At 43.3% G+C, this 18,598-nt stretch overlaps 1 protein-coding gene across 1 annotated transcript in view; it reads left to right on the top strand.

Annotated features, from left to right (window-relative positions):
- LOC126458478 (serpin B6-like) overlaps window positions 1-18,598 on the top strand; it is a 332,205-nt gene that overhangs the window by 251,805 nt on the left and 61,802 nt on the right. The window lies entirely within an intron of this gene.

Raw genomic sequence — 18,598 nt, 5'->3', positions numbered from 1 at the left:
CCTCTTTCTGTCCGAACTGCCATCTCTTGCCTCAAAGCTCAAGCAACTGACGTACTTATCCGCGCTGCTGACCGAGCTCATTCTGCACTACAATGCGAGCTTCACACCTGGCAAATTGAACCCACCTCCCACCAACAGCTTCACCCTCCCCCTGCACGCTGCAGACGCTGTGTTAATTTGGCCACCAATAACCACTCGCCGGCATCGCCGACAGCCTCGCCCCCTCCCGCAGTCAACTCTTCAGCAGGCACGGACCCTCGTCCTTCCCCCTCGGCTACAGGGTCTCTGCAGGATGCACATCCACATTACCCCTACTGCTACTTCCACACACGTTTTGGTGATGCTGCAAGGAACTGCAGACTGCCTTGCTGTTTCCCAAACGCTGGTCACAAGTAGGTTCCGGTGCCGCCTCTTGCGCACAAGACAGGCACCTCCCAGTGCTTCACTCGGTGCATGAACGACCGAACATTTGTGGACGCTTATACGTCAAAGACATGTCTTCAGGACAACTGTTCCTCATTGACATGGGTGCTGATGTGTCCCTACTGCCTACGTCTCTAGCATCCGAGAACATTCGTTCCCATCACACATCACTACAAGCCGTCAACTCCACTAAACTGCAGTGCATCGGTTTGACATCCCACCCTGTTATGCTCTCTCCAAACTGCGAGCTCGAGTGGACTTTCCTAGTCTGTGATATTGACGAACCTGTCATAGGCACTGATTTCTTGCGCCACCACAAACTTTCCCCAGACATAGTGTGCAACACTGTGTTTCATCACCCGACAAACACTCACTTTCCCTGTGCTCCGTTGAGCCCTTGCTCCCTGGATGTATCTGTTCGTGCTCAACTAGTACACACGTGCTCATCTCTTTCGACTGTGCTGCAAGAAATTACACACAAGTGTCTTGTCGAGCAAGAACAGGTCGCTCGCCTACGCAATGAAAATTTCGAGCTCACCCACTGGATCCACAAAAAGCAGTTTGAAATTAAAAACACTTCAACAAGGACAAATTGAGGTTAGTAAGTGCATTGACTGTACAGACAATCCTACTTCCATGTGCTCCTCTTTCGTAACCTCTATCAATGGTGCTGTCAGCGCAATGTCATACACAGACATGTGTAAAATAGGCCCCTGTACTGCTATCACCACATGTACTGACAGCCCCATAGCGCCACGCCCTCTTCCTGCCACAGTTGTTGACTCTGACTTGTGTACCAGTGTGCATGCGTGCCACACCTCACTTCAACCTGGCCTGTCCCCAGTGGATGATCTTGCAAACTGTGAAACTGCTACTCCTGTGTGCCACCGTGTGAACTCAATGAACTGCACAGACAGTGCATTCGCGCCTGAATGCAATTCACATGTTTTGACCGAGACCCTGCTGCCAAAGGCCGCACCCACAGCTGCTGTGCCTACTAACAATTCACGAACCCAACCAAACTTTCACGATTCCGGAGTTTGCGCTTTGGGCCGGCAGCCATCTTGTTGTGCTGACTCCTGGGACACATCGCCACCTCAGTACAAGGTACACAAACACACCTCTCCCCCTCTCGGCAACTTCCCTATTCCCCCTGGAGCATTTCAGAATGTGCACAACGACATTGTGGGCCCTCTTCCCGCCTCCAATGGTTTCCGTTACATACTTTCCACCATTGATCGTACTACTCGTTGGGTCGAAGCCGCCCCTCTTCCCAACATTACCACAGAAACTGTCGCTCATTCTTTCATTCAGTCGTGGGTATCACATTTCGGTTGTCCCGCAGGCATTACCATTGGCCACAGCCGTCAGTTCAAGTCGGCCCTGTTCAATGGCATTTGCCATATCTGCGGAATCAGACACATACACACGACTGCTTACCATTCGAAAAGCAATGACCTCGTCGAGTGCTGGCACCGCACCTTCATGGCAGTCCTCCGGTACCACAACTCCTTATGGATGGAGTCCCTGCCACTTGTACTGCTTGGTGCTCATGCAACCTACAAGGAAGACATCAAAGGGACAGTTGCAAAATACGTATGTGGACAAACCCTGGTCCTCCCAGGAAAAATCGTCTGTCCTGCCTGTCACTCACTTTCACCCGTACCCTCGTTCATTGAACGTGTGCTGCTGATTCCCCCCCCACCCCACCCCGCCATCCGCTCACCCACCTCCGTAATTTTGTCATGCTCTGGGACGACTCCATCCGAGTACCTCTCCAGCCCCCACACTCTGGCCCTTATCTATCATGTGCTTTGATGATCCACAAACACGTGTGACATCCTGATAAAAAATTCCCCCATCACTTTGTTGCTGAACAGACTCAAACCAGCTCATGCCGAGCCCGAATCTACACTATCACCTGACACGAGCGTTCCACTCCGCCTACTATCACATGACGCTCCATCTTTGCCCCCTCCCTCGAGCGATAACTCACCGTCGTGTGCATCTCAGAACTCCTCGTCAAGCTCGATGCCAAGCTCCCCACCAAACACACTCTCTCAATCAAGCTCACAGCCCTCAACCAAAAACTGCTCACTGCTACCTGTGTCGAGCATGTCCCCGCTCTCGCCTGTCTCACCGTGTTGAGGTTTTTGTCCCCCCACTTGAGACACATGGCCTGTACGACGACCGGCTCGCTTCCATGATTTCCACGTCAACTGGCCAACCCTTGCAGCTCAACAACTTCCAACACCACTACTGGAGGACTCCTTTGAGCTTACTATCATTAATCTACCTCACAACTTCTCCTGATGCCATCCTATGTGGAGCCGATAAACTTGTCACCAGAAATATCGATGCATAAGCAAACCATCTTTGCATTGTATTTCATCGATGATTTCTTTGTGTGCCACCATGTTTAAGTTCAGTTCTGTATGTGTTGTTCTGCCATCATGTGCAATAAAATATAATGCTCAACATGTTGGTGTATTCTCTGGAGAATACACCATAAGGCACCTGTTTGTATGCTTAGTACTAGAAATGAAGCCAGTATGAGCACTATGGTCAAGTCTGTTACATATAGTTGATGTTACTGCCATATTAAATCAAGAAAATATTTTGTGCATGTATGTATCAACATCTATATATGCTGTTGTTGTTGTGGTCTGCAGTCCAGAAACTGCACTCCGTACTAGTCTATCCTGTACAAGGTTATTCATATTTAAATGACTACCACAACTAAATTCATTTGAACCTGCATACTGTAACCAAGACACCGTTTCACTTTATCCCCCAACACTTCCTCAGTTATGATACTGACCCTTCGTTGATGTCTCAGGATATGTCCCATCAACTGATCGCTTATTTAGTCAAATTATATCATAATGTTCTGTTCCATCTGACTTAATTCAGTACCTCTTCATTTTTTAATCAGTCTTCAGAATTCTTTATAGTATCACATTTCTAAAGCTTCTATTCTCTGTTTGTTGGAACTGCTTATCATCCATATTTAACTTCCACTCAAGGCTCCACTCCAGACAAATGCCTTCATAAAAGACTTCTTAATGTTAAATCTATCTTTGATTTTGACAAATACTTTTTTTCAAAAATGCTTCATATCCTCCCTGATTTGACCACTGTCACTTATTTTGGTGCTCAAATAGCAATACTTATCTACTAATTTTAGTGTTCATTTTCTAATCCAATTCCTTCAGCATCACCTGTTTAATTCGACAACAATCCTTTATCCTTGTTTTAATTTTGTTGATTTTCATTGTAGAACCTCTTTTTATGACACTGTTCATTCAATTCAACAGCTCTTACAAGTTCATTACCATCCCTGAACTTCATTTCCTTTTCCACATGTCTCTTTACTGTTCCTTACTGCTTGCCCAAAATACATATTGAGTAAAATCGAGGATAAGTTTGCACAGTTGTCATACCACATTCTCAAATACTGCTTCACTTTCATGTCCTTTGACCCTTGTTGCTGCAGTCTGATTTCAGTGCATTCTGTCGACAACCTTTCACTCCATGTGTTTATCCCTGCTACCTTCAGAATTGCAAAGGGTCTATTCCAATCAAAATTGTCAAAATCATTAAATAAATCAATAATTGCAATACACACAGGTTTGATTTTCTTGAACTTATCCTAAGATAAATTGTAGGATCAATATCGCCTTGTGTGTTCCTACATTTCTCCAGAACCCTAAATGATCAACTCTGAGGTTGGATTCTGTAAGTATTTCAATTTTTCTGTAAATAATTTGTCTCAGTATTTTGCAAACAAGACTTGCTACATTGACGGTTCAAATTGCCTTCTTTGGAATTGCAATTATTACAGCCTTCTTTAGGTTTCAGGGTATTTTATCTGTCTCATGTAGCTTGCATAACACTTGGGATAATTTTGTCATAGGATCTTAATAATTCTAAGATGATCACATCTACATGAGGTTCCTTAGTCAGACTTAGGTCTTACACATATATACTCCATGGCTCACAGTAAACGGAAGGTACTTTTCATTTTTCTGTACATTACCATTCTTCTTATTCCAGTTACAGATGGAGTGTTGTAAGAAAGATTGTATACCTCTGTGTGAGCTGTTATTTGTCTTCTTTTATCTTTATGATCTATACAGGACTGATACCTAGGGGACTTAAGATCATTCATATGTTTCCCATTGTAACGTAGGTCTTTTTGAGTAACAAAGTATCTTTGTTGAAGTGCCTGCCAGATAAGATGTTTCAGCATTTATCTTTCACTCTCCAGCTAGTCAAACAATACTGAAACCATTCGTGCTGCCTTCCTTTGTTTATGTTAGCTACTGTACAGCCTTATATGGACCCCACAGATCTGAACACAACTTCTGTATGGTTCATGCCAGTTTTTTCACAAATAGGCTAATGTCTTAGTAAATCAGCTGTAGTCTTTTAATTATCATACCAAGAAATTTAAATCTCCAATTTAGATCATCTAAAAGTCTCTAAAACTACGTACATGTGATCATTTCACATTGTATCTCTATGTTTTGTTCTTGAGGTACTATCATCTTTATTCTGCATGCTTTTGTGCTAGATAACAGTCCTTTTATCTTTGAAGTGTAAGTTGCTGCTTGATGGATGATTCTTCAGGTTGGGAATCTTAGGGGTATGTTATACTGCTATAACAACAATATGATGAAAGGACAGATTGCTACTCACCATGTAGAGAAGATGCTGAGTCGCAGACAGGCTTCATGAAAAAATTGCTATACATTTTAGATATCGGCAAATAGCCTTCTTCTGAAGTAAAACACACACACACACACACACGCACACGCACTACAGCTGGCAAACTCATTCATCCTTGTGTAAAATCCATGACACTATGTTCTAGCCACAATATGTTAAAATGAACTAAGTGTTCAAACATCAACAAATATTATCGATACTACATATAAAAAAGACTGTATCGTGTAAAATTGACAATAATTATTTCATTATTTCTGTAATAATTTAATTTCTGTGTGAATTAAAACTGTTATCAGAGAACTACATTCATGGACAGCAACAATTATAATCTTTTTTTGTTTTCTGTGATAATTGTGGTTCAGTTGTTCTTCCTGTGCTAATGGAATAACTGTTCTGGCGTGAGACATGTGAGGTCTGCAAAGAGAAAACCTGTAGCTATATTGTTAATTATTATTTGAAAAATAGAGTCCCTGTTGTCTAGACATGGATTTGTATTTATTTCAATTGTAATCCAATCTAATTAATGTTTTTAAGTGTCAATTTTCAGCTCCGCAATTAGGAGTGCAGCCATTAGTGCTAGTAACTTACAGCGGAGTTTACTAGTAGCTGGTATAAAAAATATGAAACATTTTCATTGAGCATAATTTTAAATGCTAAAGAATAGAGAACAAGAGACTTTTATCTAAATATATTAACTTGATATAAAATAAATCAAGAGTAACAATAGACAAATTGACTATCGTCTGTCTGCCGCCATCTTAGCAAAAATATCTCTGCAGCAGTTTTGAATCGAGAATTGTAACAAACATAAATGTTGTTAGATATAACTGAATTCATGTGCCAACCTGTACCACTAAAATAATATTGTAAGAGTTATCATATTCTCTTTATAAAATCTGACACCATACACTCGATTGCGAAGCACGGGCTTCGTTCTGTTGTAAGTTGGTCTGCCTTCCACAACAATGAACATGCTCTTTTACCTTGATACAAAAAAATATGAAAAATGGAAACTCATGTGTGCCTTGCCAACATCCTTTGCAAGTGTAATAACAAAAAAATTTTGTCTTTTTGCAAGTATTTCTTCTGCTGTTTATTGAAATAGTGAAGTAAGCTCATACACCATTTTGTTGCCTGAAAAGGCATACCACATAATTTTTATGTATTTTATGTAATTATAAAATACATTTTAATTACCAGTCATGGACACTGAATAGAATACTAAAAGAACCAGAAATTCAGAGTTCAAAAAAGCTTTAAAACAAATCTAGAATGGCTGTGCAAAGTGAATGAAAGAAACAACAACTTGATACTGAACTAACTATGAGCAGACGGCAGTGGAACTGTGATTGGTGGCCATGTGAAGAAGGACGAGTCCGGCCGAGTGAGACCGAGACAGGTTGGAATGGGACCAAGGCTGGAATGAGACTGCTGTACAGGAATGAGACTGACCATTTTCCATTCCCGGGAACTATAAATATGACGCCACAGACTGAGACAGACAGGAATGGGACCGAGGCTGGAACAAGACCGGCCAACATGCCACTGCAGGAATGAGACGGACCATTTCCCATTCCTGGGAACTATAAGTAGAAAGCCTCAACTGAAGTTAACTATGAAAGATCGTTCCTTAGAATTTGTTCCTCACTCATTCTGTTCGTCTAGGTGAACTGTTCCTTTGGGCCCATCAGTTTGTGAATGGCCCATCTCTATCTCACACACACACACACACACACACACACACACACACACACACACACACACACATATAGGCGAGAAGAGGTTGAGGGGTGGAGTCATTACAGGAATGTTGGATATGTTGCAAGAATAGTTCCCACCTGTGCAATTCAGATAAGCTGGTGTTGGTAGGAAGACTCACATGACACAGGCTGTGAAGCAGTCATTCAAGTGAAGCACATTGTGTTTGGCAGCATGTTCAGCAACTGGGTGGTCGAGCTGTCCCTTGGACATAGTTTGTTGGTGGCCATTCTTGTGGACAGACAGCTTGTTAGTTGTGATGCCCATCTAGGATGCAGCACAGTGATTGTAGCATAGCTTGTAGGTCATATGACTGGTTTCACAAGTACCTCTGCCTTTGATGGGATATGAAATGCCTATGATAGGACTGGAGTAGGTAATGGTGGGAGGATATCTTTAATGGGATAGGAGATGTGTCTGACAGGACTGGAGTAGGTGGTGGTAGGTGAATGTTTGGGGCAGATCTTGCATCTAGGTCTATTGCAGGAATATGAGCCACATGGTAAGGGGTTGGGTGCAGGTGTGGACATAGATGCGAGATCTGTCCCGTTCACCCTACCCTCTCTACCTATTCCAGGCATCTCCTATCCCAGTAAAGGTATGGCTACCTATGAAAGCAGTCATTAACAAAATAGAGCACCTTCTACAACAGATAAAATTTCATTAATTGTCAATTAATCACGGATGTCGCCCACATTTGTGATCCCCCACCTTCTTCCTAGTTGCCACTGTTGTTCCACAATAAGCAAAGTCTTTTCTGAAGATATGACAGGAGTAAGAGTACAATAAACCTTTTAGTTTACTTGTCTTTTCTTCTAGAGTTGGCTCCAGTTCTTTGTGTCTAGGGGTCTGATTCTTGAACCTGAAATTCTCACATTTCAGGTCCTCATGGTTAAATTGATCTAAATAATTTTAAACATTGTTGTTGCAGAATTTTTGTTTTTACATTCATTTATTTTGTCACATTTTAGTGCATCACACTGTCTTTTGATTTTTCACACTAACGAACCCAAAATTACATTGTTTGCCCAAAATACAAAAATACATCCAATCAAATTTGAGGCATGCTTACAGCTACTTCACTCTGTGGTAATAACAGTATTCCAAAGGGTTTACAGTTTTTCTTGACAAACGAATTTCTATTAGTTTGGATTTTTATTTCATAAATGAATGCAGGAATAAACATAATAAAAAGTACTACATTGCTTAATTAATAATAGAAATTTTAAGTGTGCCAAATAATTCATAATTTAAGATGTTTCTAAAAAAATTAACTGTACATTCAGAACTTTTATTTATCAATTATAACATCCAAAATAATAATTCCTATTCATAGATTCTGGCTTGAATTATAACTATTATGTACAAAATTTTAAGAAATTTTTCAGAAAAACAGCTGAGATAATACTAACCAGTCCAAAATTCGAAAAATATTATTGATATTGTGATATTGACTACAATTGTTGAGGAAAGGTAATGCTGGAGGAAGATGTCCCATCACAAATTCCCTCCTTTTTTCACTCTGTTCCCTTCCTTCAAACCTCCTGGCACCACCTAGCAGCCCCGTCCTTTCCCCATTGTGTTTCTGCACTCTCCCACAACTATCATTACACTTTCCCCCACCCCACCCTGCTATATCCTGTCCCCTTCCTGCCTGCCCCGTATCTCTGTCCTACGCCACTACCAGATTTCACTACCAAATTTGCTCCTCCCATCAGACACAGCTACAAAGTAGTTTGGCCATAGCAGCCAGAGACAGTGTTCATGTGTGTGTGAGTTGTGCTTGTGTGAATATGTGTGTGTTTTCTACTTCAGAAGGAGGGTTTTTTGCTGAAATCTAAAATGTATAGTTGTCTTTTAGTTATGCCTGTTTGTGACTCATTGTCTGACCTATATGGTGAGTAGCAATATTAATTGTTGTCATATTGTTGATATTTCATCCTGTCTTTTCCATTATACTGCTATATGATAGCTTTGAGACCATCTCACTACTTCTTCTTAGTCAAAACTGGGACCTACCACAATTTCGTTCATAGCTTTAAGAATGAAATGACTGAACATACAAACCATGTGCTGAACCCATTGGAGCAGATGTTGAACTAAGATAGACTTTTGATTTTACTACCAGCCTGTTGCAACACTCTGATGTTTATGCATTTATCTTGTTAATTATTTTCAAAATGTTGCTGAGGAAGTTTTTATGAATGTTATTAAGCATCATGATGTGGTAGCTGTTAGCTGTGCATCAAAGGCTAAAAATGTGAGAAATGTGTACATTATAATTCTAGAGTAGCTACCTATGCTGTGATTATTAACACTCACGCATAGTCTTCAAAATGATGATCCAGCAAGTTTGGTGTAGGGTTGCAGTTCAAAATCTGGCTTTTTAAAGAAACAAGGAAAAAATCAGTACTGGTACTGAGGGTGGTTTGTTGGTTAACCTTTAACTGTTTTGTCCTTTGTTCCCAAAATTTTGCTCTTCTGTTAATCTTGGCTTCCACTTGTTTAATGTCTTGGTCAGTATATACAGAATAGTAGGGAACTCATTGCACCTATGAATCCAACACCTTCGCATCCAACCTCCAGTGGAATTGCAAAGTAGTGAATGGAGGATATGGACAAAGACTGCAGATAGGTGGCACTAGGTGGGAATGTGGATCGGCCAAGGGCTGTACCAAGATCATCTGCACAGTTGTGATAAACTCTGTGTATTGGTTGTGCAGTGGTTAATGCAAATGAATCTCGGTCTGGCACACATTTTCACTCAGCATCGCTGACTATGCATAAAGTCCTGATGTAGTTGACATCATGAGTTCCTTCCCTCTCTTGTCCTTTCCTTGGTTCCCCCTCCACCTTCAGTTTACATAATATGCACCATAGCTGCAGATTATATGTGGTGTCTGTTCTTTCAGATATGTCCGAAGAAAAAAACACCACACATTCATACAGCATTTTAAGTTGTTCCGTGATAGCAGTAATTCACCATGGGTGTCTGCAGAAGTAATTAGTATTAAAGCCATTGTCAGCTAACATCCTTGCAGTTTCCAGGGGTGAATGATGGAAGCAAAGCCTTCCTTTGCTGATGGTTGAAATGTCTGTGTTAACAGGGAGTGGAGGATTTTTGTAGCTTTTTGTACTCCTCTACAAGTGCACTTTTCACTACAGAGATCAAGGTGGTGGTTAGCTAAGTATGGGTAGCCAGAAAGTAGGTGTAGCTTTGATTGTATCAGTTATGAAACACATGTCCTGGTCATGCTGCATGTCAACAAGTCTTGTGTAAATATTGTTCATCCAAGCTGAGGAGCAATATTCTGTAACATAGTAGACCAATCCAAAAGGTGAAGTAGGAGCCTCATGATGTACCATGGAGTTTCTGGAGAATGATGTTTCAAGTTTTGATTTCAGCTGTTCTTAATAGATGTGTTTGTAGTTGATTGTTTTACCAAGCATGAAAGCATGATACCTAGCTATTTCTGTTATGAAAGAATAGCCTTTCTTCAAAATTGACCATGAGCTCTTTGTTGGTCCACTTGTTGTTCAGGTGAAATGTTGAGTTATTTTCTTAAGTACACTTGGATGCAACTTCTGTATATAGAAATATTTAGCAATAATTGATAAATCATTGGTCAGTATGGACACAGTAACATTACTGTGAGTGCCCAGTCATCAGCATATCCAAACTTTCTAGATGTGGTTTTAGTCATATCTGAAATGTGTAAACTGAACAGGAGAGGGCTCAGGGCAGATTCTTGTCGCAGCCCATCATTTAGCTTCATCTGTGAACTCATCTTGTTGCCCATTAGTACTTGGAAACATTGCACAGTGATCATTTCATTGATGAAATTGTCAATTTTTAGGCTTGGAATGAGTTGTAGAAGTTTCAGTCTGACACCTTGCTTCCAGACAGTATCATACGTAGCTGTCAGTTCAGTGAATATAAATGACAACTTCTCTTGATTCTGGATGCCAGTTTCTGTGAAAGTTGTTAGGCAGACTACTGGATCTGTGCAGTTGCAGATAGAATTGAATCCTGTTTGTTCAATCAGTATATTCTCAAAGATCTTGTGGCTCATATTCTCTTGTACACAATTCTTTCCAAGAGTTTATATACCATACTAAGTAAAACTATTTGTTGATAACAGTCTGGCTTATCATTTGTTTTACCTGCTTTCAGTCTAGATATTACTCTTGCTCATTTTGTTTCACGTGGTATGTTGCCCAGTGCAAAATATTTGTGAAAAAGTCAGCCACCCATATTACATGCTTGCCATAGTGCAAAAGGTAATCTGCTAGAATGCTATCAATGCCCAGAGCTTTCACAGGTTTCTTTTATTTTATGGCTGTCATTACTTCTTCAATGCTCAGTGTTCAGTTTCAGATTTGCAAAGCCGTTTTGAGTCCTTTTATTTCTTTAATAGCCACAGTAGTATGTGTTCAGACTTGAGGAGTTCTGGAAGTGGATATGTTGTTTGCTACAGCTTGGTTGATGGTAACAGCATCACATGTGCAATCTCATCAGAAGCCACCACCTAGTTTTTTGAACAAAGACCAAGCTCTCCTGTTTGATGTATGGAAGTCCAGGGTTTCAGTGATCTCAGTTAACTTTATACATCTAGCTTTGTCACTGTTACTCAACAACTAAATTAATGATTTGTCAAAATATTGTAGTGCTTGTGATTCATTTCTTTGATGACATCTTCATATTCCATCACAATGAAGCATTAAGCAACAGATAGTAGGGTTACATCCATTAGATGCATACTGATCAGTTCACAGTACTGCCACCATCCTAGAAATGCAATGCAGTTGAACAGTTACAGAAAAGACTCATCATTCAGGTCACTGCTCCAGCAGTTCCACAGTTTCTTGGAAAGGAATCTGAATGAATAAACAAATACACAAGAACCCTGTTTATCCAGACTAGATGGGACTAGATGTAAATTGGGCTCCTAAAAACCAGGAAATATTCTACTAAATGCAGAAACTAAAATAATGTACTGAAATATAAGAATCTTTTATTTTGGCACTTAGAAGAAACACTTTTCTGGTACTTAAACTCTGTAGTTACTCCCACAGTCTATTCATGTTTATTTACTGAAGCAGTGTGTAAATTACTTTTCTTTCAAGCTTGTGTGACATTTGAGAGCAGCACGATCACCAGCACCTTACAGGGTGGTATCCAGTAAACCTTCAGATTTGTCTGCATTATAAATACATTATGGGATTAAGTTTTTAGAGAAAATAACTTGTTACAATTCTTTTTTTAAGTTTTCTGCAACCCGTGTATCCCCCCAAAACACTTTCACCCATCATTGAAACCTGGTGTATGTCTTGGTGAGCTTTCTGTATTTCCAACTAACCTTGGCTGGCTGCAGAATTAGAAACCACAACAGTTAGCTTGCTGTTTAAGTTCAGCACCTTTCCCTGCAGAACTGGACTGAATATCAAATGAGTAATGCTTCCTTGGGTATTTCATTTCTTGCTTTCTTTACTCTACTGCAGTTCTGCAAATCATCTGTAGACATCATTTTGAGGAAAGAAAACTACTGCCTAACACTCCATTGCCACTCTCCCATAAATGAAAAATTAATTGAACGGTTTCATTTTAACAGTAACTTTTCTTTGTATGAACTACCAGAGATATTGTTATAACCTTTAATCACTAATAAAGTGCGTGGAGATACAAAAGTAGAAACACTCGCGGGTTACATGTTACTAACTCCGTATCTGTCACTCGACTGCCGGGCCGTGACATGCGGCCGGCGCCGTTCATAACCAGGTGGCGCTCCCGCGCTCGGCCGAGCTGCGGAGCGCCTCTATCGCCGTGTTCGCGTACTAACGTAGCGGCACTTTTGAATGTCGTGGCACTGTCACAACACTTTTCCCCCCTTGAAAAAAAAACGCTCACTTTCGTGGAGACACGGACAGTGCGGAGACATCCATGGCCTCTTGGGAGGTCCCGAGAAGATCCCGCGGAGAAACACGAGAGTATGGTCGAAAATGTCCAGGACGGAAGCTGGCGCGTGGAACGTGCCTCCTGGACGAGATGACGGGTGAAAACTCCGGAGCAGCATCCATAGGTGTCGTGGACCTGGGGGTGTGCTCCAGCGAGATGGGTCCCGGAGAAGGCGGCGTCGCGACTGGGGCCGGTTCCGGCGTACTCGGAAGCGGTAGCGACGGCGGCGGCAGCAACACGCCCGGAAGATCGGCAGCAGCGACAGGACTGGCTTCTTGGGCTGGTGGAGACGAAAGAAGGGGCGGTGGTACCGGCGTGGCCACCACTCGTGGGCGCATCTGGTCGTAATGGCGAACAACCATGCCGTCGTCCGTACGTATTTCACAAAGCCGGCGGCCGCGAAGAGCCTGGACCACCCCTGGAATCCATTTAGGGCGAGATCCATACCCTCGTGCCCACACGTCGGCGCCCACCGGGTATTTTCCCGCACTAGGGGACACAGTACAAGGCCTGACAGGGTGAAGCAGATGCAGTAGGGTGCGCGGTTGGCGGCCATGCAAGAGTTCAGCAGGGCTGCGATCACCCAGAGGCATGAAGCGATAAGAACTCAGAAATTGCAACAGAGCGTCATCTGTGGAAAAATCACTAAGGAATTTTTTCATTTGGCTTTTGAAAGTGCGGACAAGGCGCTCGACCTCCCCATTCGATTGTGGATGGAAGGGCGGTGCTGTAACATGATGAATCCCTTGTCCAGTACAAAAATCACGGAAGGCCTGCGAAGAGAACTGAGGGCCATTGTCCGTGACAATCGTGGATGGAAGACCTTCTAGCGCAAAGATTTTTGACAAAGCCAGCGTCGTCGCCGCAGTGGTGGGCGACGGACAGCGAACAACAAACGGAAACTTCGAGAAGGCGTCAATCAACAGTAGCCAATAAGTGCCGAGGAAGGGGCCGGCAAAGTCAGCGTGCACCCGTTCCCACGGCTGCGCCCGATCAGGCCACGGAGAGGGCAGAGTACGAGGCGCAGCCAGTTGTTGAACACACTGATCACATGCAGCGACCATGTGGGCGATGTCCGAATCGATACTGGGCCAATAAACGTGCCTGCGGGCCAGGGACTTAGTCCGAGAAATCCCCCAATGGCCCTCATGCAATAGTTTGAGAACAGCTTTGCGAAGAGAGGCGGGCACCACAACCCGTGGAGATGCGCCATCCGTGGCCAGAAGAACAACACCCTCACGAACAGACAGACGAAGGCGCAAGGCATGGTAGTTGCGAAGGGGATCCGACGCCCGGCCCTTGGTCCTGTCCGGCCAACCCCGCTGAACAAAACCAATCACCTGACGCAGGACCGGATCCCGCGCAGTAGCCGACGCGACCTGCGAACCTGTAAGTGGAAAACCCTCTACCGCACGACGTTCTTCCTCATCAATGTGGAAACAGAGGAGTTCATCGCGATCGAAAACCGGGTCGGGGCCCATCGGCAAACGCGACAACGCGTCAGCGTTGGCGTGCTGGGCCGTGGGGCGATAGTGAATCTCATAGTGAAAACGAGACAAGTATAAGGCCCAACGTTGCAGGCGGTGAGCTGCCTTATCCGGAAGCGACGCCGAGGGGCTGAACAGAGAGACCAGCGGTTTGTGGTCGGTGATGATGTGAAACTTAGAACCATACAAAAAAACGCTGAACTTTTTCAGAGCATAAATGATAGCGAGCGCCTCCTTTTCTATTTGAGAGTAACGCCGTTGGGCATCGTTGAGGGTCTTGGAAGCGTAGGCGATGGGTCGTTCCGACCCATCCTCATACCGATGGGCGAGAACAGCCCCTAGGCCATACTGTGACGCGTCAGTCGCCAGAACCAAGTGCTGACCCGGACGGAATGTGGCAAGACAAGGCACCGACTGCAAATGAGCCTTCAGGCAGACAAAAGCCTGCTCACACTCGGCGGACCAACAGAAAGGAACGTTTTTGCGTAACAGCTGATGCAGAGGATGAGCCACCGCCGCCGCGGAGGGAATGAATTCGTGATAATAAGCAACCTTGCCTAGAAACGCCTGAAGTTCCTTGACCGTAGACGGCCGGGGTAGAGCGGTAATGGCCGCAACGTGCTGTCGTAGAGGACGTATACCCTCACGGGACAAGTGGAAACCAAGATACACAATGGAGGGTTGGAAGAACTGAGACTTGTCCAGATTGCACTTCAACCCTGCTGAATGCAGAACCCGAAACAGTGAACGCAAATTGCGAAGGTGCTCCTCAGTGGAGGCCCCCGTGACAACAATGTCATCCAGGTAGTTGATGCAGCCGGGAACGGAAGCCGTGAGCTGTTCCAAAAACCGCTGAAAAATGGCCGGCGTGCTAGCGACGCCAAATGGTAACCGCTGGTACTGATACAACCCACAAGGAGTGTTGATGACGAGAAATTCCTTGGAAGATGCATCCAGCGGCAACTGATGGTACGCCTCCGATAAGTCAAATTTGGAAAAGAACTGGCCCCCAGCGAGCTTGGTAAATAACTCCTCAGGACGGGGAAGAGGATAAGTGTCAATGAGGCTTTGAGCATTGACAGTGGCTTTAAAATCACCACACAATCGCAGACTCCCGTTTGGTTTAGAAACCACCACGATGGGCAATGCCCATTCGCTGGAGGTAACAGGAAGGAGAATCCCCGAAGCCGTTAACCTGTCTATCTCAGCTTTGACAGGCGCACGCAACGCCATCGGAATAGGGCGTGCCCGGAAAAACTTAGGGCGAGCCGTAGGTTTAAGAGTAATGTGGGCTTCAAAATCCTTGGCCCGACCCAGACCCGCAGAGAACACGGACGAGAATTCAGAACACAAGCCATCCAGCTGTTGATACGGAACGTCCTCAGATATGAGGTGCACATCATCATCAATGGAAAACCCGAACAACTGGAAAGCATCATAACCGAACAGGTTTTCAGTGCCCGCATGATCCACCACATAAAACGTGAGGGGCCTAACAACAGACTTGTAGGCAGTGGAAGCATCAAACTGGCCAACGATAGGAATTTTCTGCTTATTATAAGTTCGTAGATTTCGCGTAACTGGAGACAAGGAAGGGGAGCCTAACTCCAAATACGTGCGAGAATTAATGAGAGTTACTGCAGAGCCAGTGTCCACTTGCATGCGAATGTCTTTATCCAGAACACGAACAGTAACAAACAACTTATTCGTTGGAGAAAGCACACAGTTAACATCCATGTCCGATGCCTCGTCCTCGTCGACAGGAACTTTAGGGGACTGACACACAGAAGCAATGTGGCCTTTTTTCCTACATGAATTACACGTGGCCCAACGTTTTGGACACGCGCCTCTGTCATGCTGTACGAAACAACGTGGACAAGAAGGAAGGGCGGAACGAGCCTGCTTCTGTGGTTGCTGTTTTCGCTGCGAGCGTGGCGGCCCAACGCGACGTTGTTGACACGAGTGCACCACCGCCACATCGTCGGTTTCCTGTGGAACAGGCACATTGTCTGCGTCGAAAGTGGTGTGTACAGCGCCTACATCACACCACGCGTCTATTTGCGCACCAGCAGCGTGAGACACTTCAAACGATTGAGCGATGCTGAGAACTTCCGACAACGACGGGTTTGGCAATTGTAAGGCATGTTGCCGAACTTCTTTATCAGGAGCAAGCCGTAAAATAGCGTCCCGAACCATTGAATCAGCGTAAGACTCATGATGAGTGTCCGTGACAAACTGACATTTCCGACTCAGACCGTGTAGTTCCGCCGCCCAAGCCCGGTAAGATTGATGGGGCTGTTTACGACACCGGTAGAAAGCCACGCGGGCGGCAACAACATGGGTGTTTTTTCGGTAATAGTTAGACAATAAGTCACACATTTCTTGGAAGGACAGAGAGGCAGGTTCCCGCAGAGGGGCTAACTGAGATAACAGCTGATAGATCCGTGGGGAAATCCAAGATAGAAATAACGACTTACACATAGGAGCGTCGACAACACCGAAAGCCAAGAAGTGTTGCCGCAAACGCTTCTCATAATCCTCCCAGTCTTCAGCAGCCTCGTCATAAGGAGGAAACTGAGGCGGAGAAGAGGAAGACAGACGATGAGTAAGCGACGTCGACAACGCCTGAATAGCAGCCGTCAGCTGTGTTTGTTGCGCCTGAATAGCAGCCGTCAGCTGTGTTTGTTGTTCAATAAGCGCTTGCATAAGCTGTTCCATGTCTGCCCCGACACGAACACACAAGTCCACAACGCAGGGAAAAAAAAAATATCCGACCTCGTCGCCAAAAAGTGTTATAACCTTTAATCACTAATAAAGTGCGTGGAGATACAAAAGTAGAAACACTCGTGGGTTACATGTTACTAACTCCGTATCTGTCACTCGACTGCCGGGCCGTGACATGCGGCCGGCGCCGTTCATAACCAGGTGGCGCTCCCGCGCTCGGCCGAGCTGCGGAGCGCCTCTATCGCCGTGTTCGCGTACTAACGTAGCGGCACTTTTGAATGTCATGGCACTGTCACAACAGATATATATGTTTATCAGTATATGTTAGGAAATGACACTGTAGAATAAAAGTTCCAGTGTTGGTTGTTCAGTAAACTAGAAGTTAGTACCAACACTCATCTGGATTATTTGATGAAATTCGTGGCTCAGCTCATTGTTCAGTATATTTTTGGGTATAATTCTTCAAGTGGCCCAGATTGTAGATGTTTTAGAGAAGATATTGATTTGTAGATAATAAATTAACATCATTTATTTACAAGTTCAATATATCCAACAATTAACTGTTGTTTTACAGGCAGTCAGTTTCCAATTATTACTGGTTTCATAACTCATAATATTGTATTCCTTTTCAATGATGCAAATTTATAAAAATTGACATTCTACTTGATTATAGTATCACAGTTATCAGTTAACAAAGTAAAACTTCAACCTATTTTACATAAAAATTAGTTCAACACTTTACTTCTTACAACAGTTTTCCCTCCATTACTCCCTCATGATTACTATTTATAAAATTAAACAAAGATATCTCGACTCCTTAGTGCTGAAAACCAATGATACATTTTTGCTGTAAGCCTGAGTTAAAATTTATCAGGAAAATGTGTAAGATATAAAGGATATTTGTAGATACAGAATAATTATCTATTTTTGGACATAATCTTGGAATGGAAATTTTGGAAGCAAAAGAAGTGAAATGCTGAATTAGCTGTCAATTATAGTCAAATGAAGTAAATGAAATTTATGCAATAATGAATGATCTTAAAAGTGAAAAATGAAAACAGATCACTAAAATATTGCAGAAAATAAGAAAAAGTGTCAATTTCAAACAAACGCAATATATTGATCCCAAAGGCTTCCTTTTTGAACATCAGATTTTCAAGTTTCTGGAATTCACAGTTGGAATTAATCATAGCTTTTGTTAATCAGAATATGTATCATAGTTTACTATTGAACAGGAGTCCCCATATAACAGATTCATTATAAATGAAACAGCATATTACAGTGGTAAACACACACACTGAAGTAATGGTGGCTGGAAGCATCGCACCGGCAATCTCTATTGACATGTGGTGCCAATAGACAGCTGTACATGTACCATACCTTACCAAATGTATACCACACATATGTTAAAGAAAGGAAACAAAAAGTGAATCCAGGAAAACTGAAAATTCTTATTAATGAGGGCTGCATAAATGAGGTTTTAGCATAATGTGGAAATTTACTATGAGGTTACTGAGAC

The sequence above is a fragment of the Schistocerca serialis genome, chromosome 2 (assembly GCF_023864345.2).
Source record: "Schistocerca serialis cubense isolate TAMUIC-IGC-003099 chromosome 2, iqSchSeri2.2, whole genome shotgun sequence".
NCBI lineage: Eukaryota > Metazoa > Arthropoda > Insecta > Orthoptera > Acrididae > Schistocerca > Schistocerca serialis.
The sequence above is the reverse complement of the archived record's forward strand: the minus strand, read 5'-3'. Positions and strand labels throughout refer to the sequence as shown.